The sequence below is a fragment of the Pyxicephalus adspersus genome, chromosome 5 (assembly GCF_032062135.1).
Source record: "Pyxicephalus adspersus chromosome 5, UCB_Pads_2.0, whole genome shotgun sequence".
Taxonomy (NCBI): domain Eukaryota; kingdom Metazoa; phylum Chordata; class Amphibia; order Anura; family Pyxicephalidae; genus Pyxicephalus; species Pyxicephalus adspersus.
In genome coordinates this window covers 102327949-102344316 of record NC_092862.1, presented here as the reverse complement: position 1 = coordinate 102344316, position 16368 = coordinate 102327949, and the positions used below count along the sequence as shown (strand labels likewise).

Here is a 16368-nt window from a genome sequence, read left to right as displayed (position 1 = left end):
GAATCACATAGCTTCACTGAAGGAAGTGTATCCCCTCCAGTCCTGGAAAGCTTTAATAAATTAGGCCCAATGAGCCTGAATTATTAACGGTTTCCAAGACTGAAGAAGATAGACTATTGTGGGAGAGCCTGGGTGATACAGCGAACCTGGAAAGGAAAGTCATTTGCTTTTATTTGGCATATATATCAATCCTGGACCAGATCTATTCCAGGTCTGCTGGGACACCAGGGTTCCCCCCATGATAGTCTATCTTCTCTAGTCTTGGAGAGCTTTAATAAGCAATAACCAAAGAGTCTGAAGGCTGGCAAGTTCTGTTCCCATAATGATCTAAAATATGTCATAAAAAATATTTTATAAGATTTTATTATAAAAACATATGTTTAAAAACCTAATTTAAAAATGAAAAAGGCTACCAAAACTGTTATATAGTTTCCTTAACATTAACTAAACACTTGTCCTGCAATACATACTGAATTGCATAAGATTTGCATAAGGTTACATAAGAAACATTTTTTTCTAAATTTTCATTTATTTATATACGTACACATACTTTATGCAGTATTTTTCTTTTCCTAGTATTCTTGTATTTGGGCTTTGGGATATCTTTTTTTGTTCTGGTCTTTTTACCACTGACAGTGATGTCCAATTCATAGCTTCCATTTGTTTACACAATGATTGTATTGAATGGATTTGCTCTTATGCACTGGAGTTTTTATCCTTGTTCATTTGAATGTCTGTGATTTGCTCTGCAGAGAGAAACATCTCCAGCACTCCATGAATAGCAAGCTATAGCCCATTCATTATACAAGAATTGTTATATAAACTGCTTAACATGCCACAATAAAGCAAGCCGGGGAATGAGTGCATTTTTCTGAGGCTTTTACAGGGATTAAGAAATCTGGGAAAAAAGGGTAAGGGTGCTGTAAAGGAAGCCTGGCCAGCATTATCCAGCTGGAGAAGCTGGCAACATTGTCAAGTGCATTAGGAGTTATTTAGTGAACACTTTACTGAATCAACACAAATGCTACATTGTTACAGGCTCAGTAATAATGCTGAAAGGCCCCTCTGTGTTTACTATCAAGCCAACATTAAAACTGGACTCCAGGCTAATTAAACCAAAAAATCAATGCATGCAGTTAATAAAAATAAATGTGATTTAAATTAGTGTCTGTTCCTAAATGTATTTTCGTGTCAACCACTTGTAATCCCCTATACAGTAGCACTAAGACTAGAAAAAGGAGGAATAGAGGCAATCAATCAAGTGTCCTGAATGCATGATGGGGCACGAAAGCAGAATGATTATCTCTGTTGCTGTTCCTATACTGTTCAATTACATGTAGGGGGCAGGGATGTGACCTTTCCTTGTTTCTTAGCTGTAGTTCCAGAAAGTCATATCACCACTGTATATCACTCTGCATAATCTGATGATATGTTATTATATTTGAACAAATTTAGGTTGATCAACAAGTTCAGTCACCACACAAACCTAAACAGCTTACTCAATACAGACATTATTCACATATTTTGGAAATCTAAAAGGATCTAGAGTGACCATAGGAAAGATTGTTAAAAATGATCATTAAATATTTGATGTTATTGTTTAAAGAATATCTTAAAGTTGAACTCTTCAGTTGTGATTGAGTAGTGAATGGTTATAACACGTCAGATTTTCTTGCTTTGCAGTCAGTATCCTATTATGGAGATTTCCCTTCACTTCCTGTCCCTATATACAGAAGGACATTAGCTGAAGTCTCTCCAAGGTGAGGAAAGATTCCAAGAGTACCTGTAAAATTTTGAATTTGCAGTCACTTTCTGTCCTGCTGACAGAGGTCATTAAGGACACAAATGAGTCACAGACAACAATTGAATCTTTAAAGGGGTTTTAACACTTCCACACTCTGCTGAAAGCAAGAAGAAGGTTTTAGTTTAATTTGCACTTCTAAATGACAGCAAAAGTTATTTTCTAGACTGGGGTTTATATGAGCCAAAATTGATTTATATTAAAACAGCCAGGAAAAACTGAGCAAGTGGAAGTGATGTCTGATGAGGTTGCACATCAGCACCTAGTTAGAAGCATGCCCAACATAACCTTTAGTAAGCACATATTTCAAATTGAAATAAACTTTTAAAATAAGGAATTGCAAGCAGGCAGGTTGTTTGTTTCAGAATGGACAGGCAATGTTTTTTCTGCAATAATACATACCTGTGCAGATCAGTGTAGGATGCCAGGTATCCCAGCAAACCCCTAGCTAGCTTAAAACTTAAGTTAGTTCATTCTGGTCTGGCCAATCAAGATAGCTAGAAACGTGTTTGATTCAGTGGCACATATACTAAAATTCCATATTTTTATATATGTGTTAGCTACCATGGCTTCTTACTGCTTTTTGCCTTGAAACTCAACATGTTACAATTTCATTAGTCCTTCTTGGACCCTTTTCATTTCATAAGAATATTGTGATTTCTACAGCAAGGTCTATGCTCAAACTGGTTGGTCACTGCCTTGGATGTTCTTCTCCAAGGCTGGAGAGGATACACTTTCATCAGTGTCGCTGGGTGATCCAGCAAACCTGAAATGTATCTGGTCCAGGATTCAAAACATTTGTTAGCAAAAAATTTGCTAGAAATCGATTCCAAGTTTGCAGGATCAGCCAGCTTCACTGATGAAAGTGTATCCTCTCCAGCCTTGGAAAGCTTTAATAAATCAGGCCCAGAGTGAGGAGAGGTGACTGTACTTTTAACTGGACTGAACTTTGTAATTTTGAACAGGCATGGAAGTTTATTTTATTGCGGAAGCACCATTACCTATCCTTTTTTAAATCAAGAACATTTCTCTTTTCAATTTATTTTTGACATTTAGTGTGTTTTTGTGAGGGATCTGAAAATTGTACAATACATTTGTAATGCTATTATAGTGCATCTGTGATGTCTTTATATGTGTTTTTCATGTGCTTATCTTTCCAACTTGTTCCACACTTTCCAGACCTGAATAGAACCTTTGTAATTGGGTGCAGTAGCAGCCAGTGGTTGGCTCCACATAAACAGAAAACATAAGCTGCCAGCACATCAATGTCCAAGACTTGGAGTTATTCAAATCCATCCAGTATACAGGCCACATGCTTCAAAAGCAACATTTCAGACCTCAGTGGAATCCTTCATAATGGCTATGCAACATTCATAGGCCTATTGTACAATACAATTTATCTCTTTATGCAGAATAAACAGACCAAACATAGTAGTACAGCACATGCTGCTTAAGCAAAAATACAGTGAAAAGGGGTATGTATGTTATAACCTTTCCACCTCAATGGGATCCAACTCGAAATCAAAGACTCCACTTAAATCTTACTTCAAGGCAAACAGCCAAATACCCAGATAATACACATATGCGGTGGCTATTTTACCTGCCAAATCATTTGTACTTTTGTTTATTCAGTTCTAACACCTACATACCATGACTGTACAGTGAAAGGAAAGTAGCAGGCTGATAAGCTTAACACTCATACATCTATTACAGTGTTTCTCAACCAGGGACCTCCAGAGGTTGGTAGGAGTTCCTTAAATAATGAGCAATTTGTGCCTCCAGGGTCAATTTTAGGGACACAACTGATCCTCTTGGCTATCTATAAAGGTGACATTTTCCCATTGGCAAGCCATATAAGAGGCATTTTTCCTACTGATCATCATGCTAATATACTGTGAGCTGTGGATATGGTAAATATGGCAGGGTTTCCCCTGAAGACCAAAATAATTTTTTTAAGGGTTCTCCCATGATATAAAGTAGAGAAAGACTGATCTATGAGAATACTCTGAATAGTACTGGCTTCCTGTGTTTATTCTCCATCTCTCAGACTAAGCTTTGCTGCAAAGGATAATGCAAGAGACCGATAACATGTCACATGAGATGACACCGCTTTCCATAAAAAAAGTACCATACTCAAAAATAGAGAGATCAATTTAGGTGTTCTATTACTCTTTAAAAGGAGCCCTTAGCGGGAGGAATGTCAGGCTGTGGTTGCTGCCCTTCTGCTAGAAATACCAATTTTCTGGCTACAATAGATTCTTATGTACTAACCTGGAACAAGAATGTACATTAGAATGCCAAAGTTAAGTCAGAATTCAGAATCAGCATGCTTGACCCAGGTCAGTACAAGAAAGTACTGAAGCTTTTGAACATAATGTATTTCTTTTCCTACCTGCTCCCCTCTGCTCTGACGTCAATGCAATCTTTCTGGCTCCCCACCCCCAGTCAATGGCCATGCCTGCTGATGATGCATATGGATTAATCCCATGCATACTAAACACCAGAAGCTCTTGTATGTATCCGTTTCCCTGGTAACTCCTCCTGGCACAATCATTCTCTTCGGCACGCCACATCTAAGAAAATATATTCCTAATAACACAACATGTTACTTCACAGGTGACATTACAACCAGGCATTTTCTGTGGTTATCTGCAAAATATGAAGAGGCAACTAAATAGGACACTTTAGAAACTTAAGATACCCAAGTCACTACCGGTATCCTAAATATGCCATAAATGATGCCAGCATGAAATATCTGCATAAACAAGAACACCTGAGTAGTAAAAGAACACAGACTCACTTTTTTGAGGTATTTGTGGAGTGTAACATTACATTCTTGGTAGGAGGGAAGAAGGTATGACAAGCTTGTGTACTGACTTTGTTTCCACCTAAATGATCCATAAAACAATAAATTGCATGAATGTGTAGCAAAATCATACTATAATACCCAAAATGATGCCTCCAATGATATTTGCATTACTCTTCCACTGTTGCTTTAAAACAACTAAGGGCCAGTTCCTCTAAAAATAGGATGCCACTGGCAGTAGCAAATGGATTTAATTAGATCTCATTAATCAAGAAAGCTTAACTACCAGGATTCTCTCAAGCATTTTCACACAGATAGCAGATGAAAGCTTGACAGTTCTAGTAACTGTATATATGCTTATAATGTATATTTCATATCTTGTTTAAAACATTATAGGCCCATTGGGAGTAGGAGGCTTCATTTATCATAGTCTCTAAGGGTAAGATCACACAGACAATTTTGTCTTTTCCCCCCGTTGCTTAATAGACTTCTTTTCACTACTGAGCCTACATAGGACTCTGCATATACAATTGTAAAAACATTTATGGAAGTTTATATACAAAACAAAAGATAGGGACATTTTTTTTGTAGTGTACCTCCAAACTGGATTAGTGATTTCTGTCTATAAATGTTACAGTTATAGTTGACAATAAGATGTTACATCATGGGCTTTTAAGGACAGCAAAGGCTAAGCTCTTCACCATCACGGTGGCTTGATTTAAAAGTTCTATCCCTTATTGTCTTGTATACTGGATGTATTTTCTTTAGTAAAACCGAAAAAATCAGGGCAGTTTTTAGGGTAATCCTTTCAAAGCTGTAACTTTTTAATATATGATTTAGAACCTCACTCCTATGATTCCTTTTTCCATAATGGTGATCTATCTGCCCTTTATTTTCAGATGGAGTGGGACATTTGAAATTCATTCAATTTTGTATGGTTCTGCTATAATATCAGATGCTTTTTAAGATGTGCGTACATGATTGCCCACATAATCAGCTTTAGCCAGCTTCATACAAAAGAGGACTCGAGTCGTTAGGAAGTAACAAGTTGCCCTAGCAAAGTAAAGCTAGTCTGAAAAGAGAATGAACAAACACACTTCAGGCTGCTCCAACTTGTCTTATTTATTAAACAGCAACAGCAGTCACCTCAGACATGTTTCATGCTGATAAGCTAGGAGTTTGCAGGCTTTTTCATATGAACCATTACATTTTGTCATCAGCTGCATTCACTGTAAGGGTATTGCAGCTCATCTGACATTGCATTTAGGGTTCGTTAATCTCTAAGTGAAGCATGGTTACAATGTATACACACCCCTGACATTATTAAAGGACACAATTATTGACTGGCTTTTTTACTGACACTTAGCATCTGTAAAACCTGCATAGAAAATGCAGCAGAATTCTTTGTGAATATCATTGGATAATACTGCATTGAAAATTCTGTTGGATGACCATTGATGTTGTAGGGCTAAAAGAAAGATTAACAGCACTAAAATCAAACATGCAAAGTAAAGCAGACAAAGTAAAAGTACCCTGTCCCAAACTAGGCAGTCCATCTCTACTGTGATTTGATTCCTTACTTATCATTTGTTGAGTTCTTCGACCTCTAATGCCTTTACAAAGTACATTAGAAGCTTCTTTTCTAGAAACAGCAATAGAAGGGAATGTCAGAAAGAGACAGAGGAAAAAGTAGTCCAGACAGCAAAAAAAGAAAATATTGTGAGTGGAGATGAGAAAACATCCTTCCCTAGTTGAGATGTCCTGGGTATTATGGTAGCATAGAATGATCCCTACTTCAGCAAAGAATTAAGGACCACATATAAAAAAACTAAACATGGCCATGAATGATGAATCAGGAAATATCTCTCATACCTGACATGACTCACAGAAGCTCCTGGATCACCTACCATCCTTAAGGTGCGTACACACTTCCAATTTTTATCGTTCCAATCGAACGACGAACGATCGATTGGGCAAAAAATCGTTCGTAAAAAAGTAACCAACGACGCCGACGAACGAGGAAAGTCGCTGGAAACGAACGACCGGACCGGCGGATCGGATTGGACGACGATCGTTGAACATCGTTCGTGTGTACGGTCGTTCGTTGATCGTCCATGTTAAGAGCATGCGTGATGAACGAACGTTCGTTCACTTTCCTGTCGTGCACATAGTTCCTCTATCGCTTAAACGATCGTATCTATTGTGTGTACAATATCTACGAACGATCGTGTCGTTACCTCTATGTGCAGGATCGGTGCTATACGATCGTTCATATATATCGTGCAGGAACGTTCGTCGTTCGTTTTCCGACGATAATAATTGGAAGTGTGTACGTAGCTTTACTCAACCCTGAAAATGGCCAACATAAACATTAAACAATCTCTCTTTGCCAAAACAATAGTCTCAGACTTCTTTAGGTAATTAAGCCCACCGGCATTTTCAAATTGGTACAAATATTATTATTGCAGTTCCATACAAGCTGCAACAGTCTGATTTGTTGCACATAAAAAAGTTTTCTCCTTCTCCTGTTGTCATGTTAAAGAATACATTAGACGTGTATAAAGACTGAACTGCTGGAACTGCTGAGAACAAAATTTGGCTGAACTGTTTGCCAAATCCTCTATATGTTACCAGCATGCTAGTTTTTGAATAACCCTGAATCTGGGGCTAGGATATTCTCGTTTAGTGTGATTCCCAAGTCTGGTATTAGTACACCTTGCAGTGACATGCAGTATAGAATATTATACTGTATTTGCAACCAAGTCTATTGAGATTAGAGAAAACAGACACATTGCTAACAGACACTCTAACTTTGTTTTAAAGCTTTATAAATTCAGCCTACAATGTTGATAGAACATTGTGTCTTTGTGATCTGTCAATATACAGGCATAAGCCAGCTTTCCCTTCTGTATGTGCAACATAAAGAGTTACCATGAGCATGCGTTTACTTACAAAGCGCAATAAAATAACTTAAGACTCAATAATGACTTGTATTCCACTTGTAAATATAGGAAAACAATATCAAAAGTATAATAAGTTTGCTGACAGTCAATAAATTTGACTGGTTGCTATGGATAACCTAACCATGTATTAAATATAAGCTACTTTTTTTTTTCAAAATCATTTTTATTGTTGCTGAAAATTAATGTATTGCAGGTCACTCTGTAATATCGCAGTCAATGATCACAAGGCACAATATACACAGGTGTCAATGTAAAAAAAATGTTTCTTGACTTGTCTGAGATGGATTGCAGTACTCTTTGCAGAGGTACCTTGTGATTGATGGATCCATAAAACTGATACAGATACATCATGTGCCTTCCTGCAGTTATGGTTGGAGTTACAGCATTCTGAAAAATAATTTATAAGTGGATCTTTTTGCGAGCTATTACATTCAGAAATAAATGCTGATGCAAAAAAATCATTTAATTGTTCCGTGCAATTTTATTTCGTAATATTGAGTTTAGCAGCAATTATCTATCTAGGTATTGATACTGAATTAAATATTATGATTTACATTAAAAAACATTGCAGCAATGTTTTATAAAAGGGTAATACATTATAATGATAATTGCCTAACTATAACATTTTTATAGGTAGGCCACAAATATCCTGTCTTGGGATATAGCTACTTAATCCTAAAGACAACAAAGATTGATTTATCAAAACTATGTTTAGATGGATGGATGAAAAAAGAATAAATGTCCAAAAATATTTAGGTTGCTTTATTAGCATTTATGCTAAGCATCTACAGTTTTGAATACCTGGTAATGTGCAAGAGAAATAAAAAATATATTTTCTAGCACATGATTGTGAACAGGTTCATCTCATTTTCTAGCATACATTATTGAAAAGTAAATATTGAGGTTACAATTAAAACCACGGTATGTTTAAAAGCATGTAATTGGCTACTTAAAGTAAAAAAGTTAATTATAGTTACTAGCGTACACTTTTCGAAGTAAAGATTGGGGGTGATTCACTAAAAGAGCACAGACTGTTCTGGTAAAGTGAATGTTCACTTTACGTAGTGAATGAATATGGTGAAGATGTTTGCATTTTAAATGCTCAGCCATGTGCAGAAATTTTGGAAAACAACATTTTTTGCTAGCATATAATTATAGTATTATAATCACATATAACTTTACCACCAATATGCTGGGTGAATATATATACAGCAGATGTGTATCCTTTGGCACTTCTATTGTTACAATACTCAAAGCTCTTTAAATATGTTCACATTAATTAAAAATATGATACCTGATTACACCAGCACCAAACATTTTAACGTATAACTGAACATATATTCTCTAGGTATAGCAATTTAAAAAAATGGTAACCACTAGCTTTCATGATACTGCTAAAAAATGTTTTATGAATGCAGTGTAAGAAGACTGTTACCGAAATAACCAGAACTCTCCCCAAGGGCAATTTTTAATGACTTTGAAAGAGAGCACTAATATACTGTAAACTGGAAACATTTCTACTGGCAGCTTCAAGACCTCTGAAAAGTATCTGCTTCTTATAAAATCATCACCTGGAGGTATTCCATCTAGACTGCATGTGAACAGATCAAACATATACCGCAGAAAAGATGGAATAGAATACTTGAGTGTCTATATTATTATTTTACAATTATAGCTACTTAACCCCTTCCCTGTCTCTTACGTTGTATGTCCAATGGTATAACTAATGGTATAACTATGTCCACTATATATATAACATTGCAGTCTTTCCTAAAAAATAAAATGGTTAGGTAGATTAACTGGCAGACTTCACTTTTAGTAAAACTGATTTATAACAATAGGAAGATACATTTTTCTCAGTTCTTGTGATCTTTACTTTGCAGCCATTCTTATCACTGATCCATGGCAGCTTCTAGAGCATGGACAGGGCTATAGACATGTGCAGTAAGTGCTAGATGTGTCCAGTTGCATTTGTTGAAAAGGCTATGAAGCACTAGGCAGGGTCACAAAATCAAGGTTTTAGTTGAAGATAAGTACTCTGCTAGTACTCTGTGTGTTGCCCGTTAAAGTGAAATTACAGTCTAGCATAATGTACAATAAAAAGTTCAAAACTACGTGCCTTTGTCCCAAAGTAATGTCATCTGTTTCATTTGTGCTGGATGCAGTTATTAAGCTGTCAAATATATAGGCAATTTGGAAAATCTTTCTGGTTTGTATACTTAGTTAATAGAAGCTTATCTTCTGCTTTTTTACATCATAGAATTATAAAGGATCACTGAGTAAAGCATACTTCTGGTAGGTGCAGCCACAAGGGAAAGTGATACCAAAGCCAAGTACATGTGCTAGATCTGTGTTTCTCAACCAGGGTTCCTCCAGAGGTTGCTAGGGGTTTCTTGAGCAATGAGCAAACTTTCAGGTGAGAGAGCAATAATTTTTGGGGCTATCTGTAAGGGTGAAATTCTTCCCACTGGCCAGCAATGTAAGGGGCACTAATTCTACTGCCCACTATACTAATGTACCGATCTGTGGCTATACTAATTATAGCAGGAGTTCTCTGAACACCTGAAATTTATTTTACGGGTTCCCCTATGCTAAGATGGTTGAGAAGCGCTATGCCATACCACTGTTGATAAGAGCATGAACATGATGTCTCAAGTGAAAATTTAGCATGTGTGCAGCGTTCCCCCTTCATTCATCAATCTGTCCTGGTGGATCAATGAACAACCAAGCAGGAATGACTGCTGTACTTTCCATAGAACAGAACAGTACATGTACATGCCACATGAACAGTGTTCATTCATTTCTACTGTCACTGTAAGCAATTACCAATTATTGTTTCCGGCAACATTAATCTAACGTGTGTACATAGCCTAAGTCAGTTTAGCCATTTCAGGTACTTCCATGTAAAAAAAAGTATTCTGTTCTAACAATGAAGTAGGAAATTAACTGGAGGACTAGTCAGTAGTATGACAGTGCTCTCTTACAAGAGCCTCCAACAGTGAGCAGTATTATTATTATTACACAGTATTTATATAGCGACTACATATTACACAGTGCTGTACAAAGTCCATAGTCATGCCACTAGCTGTCCCCCAAAGGGGCTCACAATATAATGTCCCTACCATAATCATATGTCATTAACACAGTTTAAGGTCAATTTTGGGGGAAGCCAACTAACCTAACTGCATGTTTTTGGAAAATGGCAGGAAACCAGAGTACCCAGAGGAAACCCACACAAACACAGGGAGAACTTGCAGGATCCATACAGTTAGTACCGTTGCTGACTTTTGATCCTTGGACCTAGTGCTGCAAAAGCCATATCTCATTCCAAATCCACTACCAGCTTTTACGGGCACCAGTGCCTTGGATCTCACATAGCACATACTGTATACAGACATGGGGGTGCCTAGGCACACTCACATGGCAGAAAATGCATCACTCTTTTTCTGGAGTACAATTTAGGCGTAATTACTATTTATAGACATTTCTTATTACATAGTAAAGCTTCCCTTTTTCTGTTTGTTTCCACTTTAAGTTCAAGTAGATGTAACCCTTATGTTAATATGTGCTCAAATAAACCATTACCTTATTTATGTAATTACGTTATAAAAAATGCAGAAGCCATTAAAACCAATGACAAACATTGACTGCTGGGACAACTCTGCCATTATAATCATCACTCCTTTATTAAGACAGAAATATCAACTCAGTACATTGGAAAACCTTTACATTAGTCGTTTGTCTGGAGGAACATCAAAGTAAAATGAATAATGTGGTTGGAATTATAGCTTGAGTTTGCCATGGCAACAAAGTGACACCATTAGGATTTTGTGCATACATCAAGAAGTAAACAGAGTAATACAAAACAGGTGTTTGTTCAGCATGATTAGAATACAATGAGAGAAAAAGAAAAGAAAGATAGTTTGTCGGGGAAGGTACAAATATATTAATCATCCAAAACTGTAACACCTAAGTGCAGGTGCTGTCCTAGTTTAAAGTTAAGTGGACTGCATAAATATCGTTAGAGAGATACTTAATTCCATCCAGAGGCGTGTATGGCCATTGTATATCTTCTTTCTCTAGGCTGAAAACATTTGCTAGATTAATAGATGGATCATCAAGTACTTTCTATTTTCCCTAAGGCATTTATAATGGTCACTGCCAAACAGAAAAATATTTTCCCTTACAGGGCAGATTTCTTGATTCTGTTGGTGGCCAAAGCCAACTGTTGGTGTACCTTGAAATGTGGGCCTTAATTTTTTAGCAGTTTTTCCTAGAAAGATCTCTATTTTCTAAAACCCGAAAACACATTCCTCCCACAGCATGAAATATAACACTATTTCAGCTGAAGTTTCAGCCTGCCTACATCTGTGTTATAAGGGTTGGTATTATGGTGGACTTGTTTATACCGTTATCATGTGCATCATAGGGGGAGTGAAAATAAACTACAGAACAGCTATTTTAGTTTATTTTAGTCCTCTCCATAGCTTTATAAAGAGTGGTGAGTGGCTCCTGACCATTCAGATTGATTGAGTCAGTAGTACTGGGGTCATTCCTGGTGGGGTTATGATAAAAACTTACAAGGGTGCATATCATCTTCGTTTTAAGGGATTTATTTTAAAAACCAACATACAAAGGAGAGAGACCAGCAGAATATTATAGTATCATGATAATGTCATAATATCATGCCAGAGTGAACTTATCCCGAAAAGTCCAAGTCCCAAATTTAGAGCTCTTGCAGAATCCTGTTCTTGAGTTGAGGCCTTCAGGGCTACCTGCCCTGGTCTCTCACTTTGTTAGCATTCCATGGCTCCAGGGATTTCCCAAGTTCTCCCCAAATCTCATTTGTACAACTATTTAAACAAGCAAATACCCACCAAAAAAGGCACCAAAACATCCCATACACCACAAAGGGGGTGCATCAGGGCAGTGATAGGCTGTTATCCAAACCTTAAATGGGACCTTCTATGCAGGAACAGATGGCCAACCATCACCCCCAGAACTAACCGAAAACGATCTAGAATATACAAAGTTTAACCCCTAAAACTCTTAAACTAACCCCATTACACTAAAGGGGCACTACCCACTGTGTATTACTCATTTTCCTTTTTATGGCTTGTTGCCCTTCATTTACTGTTGTTCGGGCTGGCTTTGTCTGTGTTACTGGGTTGAGGTTTCTGGGTGGGTCACTTCTAAGACAATAAATGAGAAACCCCAGGGATGAGTGCTACACTCCATTATCTGAACTGAAAATGCTAAAACCATTGTTGTGGCATTGTTTAGAATTAGTTCAGCAACAACAGTTTATATATTATTATATATATAATTTATATAATCTCTCAATATACATTTACATAAACTTGATTCTACACCATGTGCATTTGATGTGCAAAGACCCTCTACAAGTGATTACAGCAACAAAATATATTGAAGTTTAGAAACTTGGGTTGTATGTTGAAAAAGTATGTGGAACTCACCTAGAAAAACTCATCATGTGTGTCTTTATGTGTAAAGTTTATAGGTATTCCATCAAACTTTAATGTTCACTCTTATCTTTCATAATCCTGACAGTTGGCTGATCAAAAATGGTTTAAATAAATGAAATGGCTTTACATATATTATACAAAGTATAATTATTTCACAGAATAAAATGAACCCACTAAGACTAATTTACTAAAAGAGCGGTATCTTAACACAATAGATTGTTTGAATATTCACCTAATTATACATTCATGGTCAATGTAAATTTTCTTTTCACTTTGGAAACCCATTTGTGCCCATAAAGCCCATACTGAACTCTATGACACCTCAATTTCATGGCAACCTACTATCTACTCAATGCCATCTTATTTAGTACTAAAGTATTTTGTATCACAGTAAGTATATTAAATACAAATGTTTTTTGGCAGGCAGGAAATGAAATGTTCATTTAGGTTGACATATACTACTAAAGGACAACTACTTGGATGATGATATTAAACAAGGGAATATCTAGTAGAGTAAGCTATTTACACTTTAAGTACACTAGACCCAGGCATGTCCTGGTATTCCCAAGGTCACTTAGACACTTGCATATAAATCAGCATGTCCTTGAGTTGCTGTGATCACATGTTGATTCACACTTTACAATGCAGAACTCCTTATCATGGCCCTTCTGAGATATTCTTTACAGTGCCTCTTGCAAATGGCAGTGGCATGTTTTTCAATTCCAATTCTAGTCTCCTTCAATTTGGCTTTCAAATTTCCAGAAATCACCTAGGTAACCCAGGCCAGTTCTCCGCGCATCGCTTTGAGTCAATAAGATCCATGACTGTACATCTGTCTCTGGGTCCTCCACATTGTAGAGGTCCTCCGACAAGTGACGGAGAGGAGCTGTCCATCACCCCAGTGCTGAATATTCACAGCTTTAGAAATGCCTCCATTTTCTTACGACCCAATACATTTAAAAATGATAATATTAACATAAATTACTGGCTGTGAATTAAATGATTTAGAACAATCTTCAACCCTGGTAAGGCAACCCTTTTTGTGTTCCTCTGCCTTCCCTTGGCAAGAAATGACATTTGTCAAACCTAAAATTCTGTAATCTAATCAGTTATCTTGGCCTACTTACAAGATAAGTATTTTTCACTGCACCAAGCTGCAAGCAATGAATGTGTCCGATTATGATCTGGCTTTGGGATTACAAGAATTTATCTTGGTTAATTTAAGAGATCAGCTTCCTAGATATAACATCTGTTCCCAGAACACATGGACAAGATGTAAGGAGATGAATATCAATGATCTACGTTTATTCTGCTGTGTGATCAAATGTTAACCTGTTCCGCTGTTTTCACAACAATAATATATACTTTATGCTCTGTGGTTTTCAGATTATTTTAAAGGATGCAATGTAGTATGCCATTAGGCACCATTGCTCTCTATAGAAGTTACACACAGATGATCAATATTAGCAGCAAGTCTCAGAGGCCCTTGCCTGAACATAAAGAGTTACAGACACATCAAATGCACATTAAAATATACCATTGTTGCATTTCTTTGTGTATGTATAGCTGCTTTAGCAAATACCACTATCCATCCATGCACATAGTATTTCAATTGTAACATACATGAATGAAAGTAATATATCAAGTATACTACATTTTATTGCAATTCCAGACACATATCCATTACTGATCAATCAGTTATCATCCATCTATTGTCAATGGAAGGCTTTCAGAATTAAGACTATGCTTTTACATTTATGAAAACCTATTAATCCCAGCATAGATGAATGTACATTGCATAGAAGATGAATTAACAAGTGTACAGTGCAGCTAGGAAGTTCTGCACAGAAAAAATAATATCAAGTAAAATCCACAACATTTAAAAATCCTACCTTGCATAAGGAGCCCTGGATTTCCAAATTGCATCCAGCTAGCTCTAGTGCATATGTGATATCAGTGCTGTATCAATCTGAATTCTGTGCTCTCCCTAGCACTGGCTCAGCCTCCCCCAGCACAGTCTGCTACTAGGGAGACCAATAGCTCCAGCAGTCTGAATCTCACAGCCTGCTTGGCCAATCACACAGCAGCACTGGCTACAGCATTCCTGGGAGATGCTGAGCTGACACTGGTACATTTGGGAGCACAGCTTTTGTCGCCCCCATTTGTTTGGACTAGCATACAAGATGCAGTGGGTTGGCAGTGATGAGTGGCATCTGCTGATACCCAAAGCAAGTGACTTAGATCCCTTTTGTCAGTGTTCATGTCATTCTGGAAATACAAAGCAAGGAAACTGCATGCCCTTTCCTACTTCATGTCACTAATTATTCTGTAATGTTGCTTAAATTGCAAGTCCAGCCATTTAGGATTCAGTAAAACAGAAAAATTGTTTTATTTTTAGGGAAATAACCTTTTCTACTGCTATGGACCACTATCACTAGGACTAGATGTGAGGGGATTTTTTTTCAGCCAGAACAAAGAAAAAAGCCCTAGCTTCTTGTAAAAATACTAATCAGGACATCAGGACATTAGGTGATCAAGGTGGTTTAAGGATTAGGGATTAGGTGGTAAAATCAAGCAATCAGCAAGGGTACGGACATCACCATAAAATATAATCTTAATATACTGTATCCAAAAAAATGCCAGGTGTTATTCTTTGGACATATTCAGTCTGGTGGTATTTGCAATCAGCTTTAAAATGAAATGACTGTGTATAACCATGCACAAAAGTTGAACATGTTTGCAAAAAAAGGTTAAGATTGGACCAAATATTGTTTATTTGACAGGTGGCAGGTGCCAACAGCATTGCCGCCTGATGCTACATGCAAATTCCAGGGGAAGCTTGTTGACCATGCCAATGGCCATAAGATAGAATTGCTTGTCACCACTTAAGTGTTCTTATGTGTTTGCAAGCATTTTATTTCAAACAGTTGTCGAATGAAAGGTCTGCTAAGCATTTGCAGCTGCTTGTAATGTTTGCATGGGGGTTGCTGACTGTTACCACTTAGAGAAATCTGGTGTTTGACAGTACAGGTAGTCCCCGAGTTAAGGACATCCGACATACGGACAATTCCTAGACACCAACGGGGGCATCACTGCTTGTACGTGTGCAGGACGAAGGCTTGATGGGGGGAAAGGGGCAGTTCCATGACTTGCAGAAGAAATCTTGTTACATACAGCTGAGACTGAGCTCTTCTGCAACATCTTGTAACTCTTCAACTGCAGTCGTTTCTTTTTACATATCAAAGCACAGCTTGCTCTAAAAGTTAATTAATGTCTAAGCTCCATAAAGTTTTTTTTTTGCTTTGTGTTTTT

General features: G+C 37.1%; 1 protein-coding gene across 2 annotated transcripts in view; it reads right to left on the bottom strand.

The window, feature by feature from the left end:
• Window positions 1–15105, bottom strand: part of TMEM108 (transmembrane protein 108) — a 100877-nt gene extending 85772 nt beyond the window's left edge. For both annotated transcript variants that reach the window (XM_072412310.1, XM_072412309.1), the window contains exon 1: window positions 14949–15105. The gene's annotated coding sequence lies outside the window, so the exon portion shown is untranslated. The remainder of the gene's footprint in view (window positions 1–14948) is intronic.
• Window positions 15106–16368: the final 1263 nt, after the last annotated feature.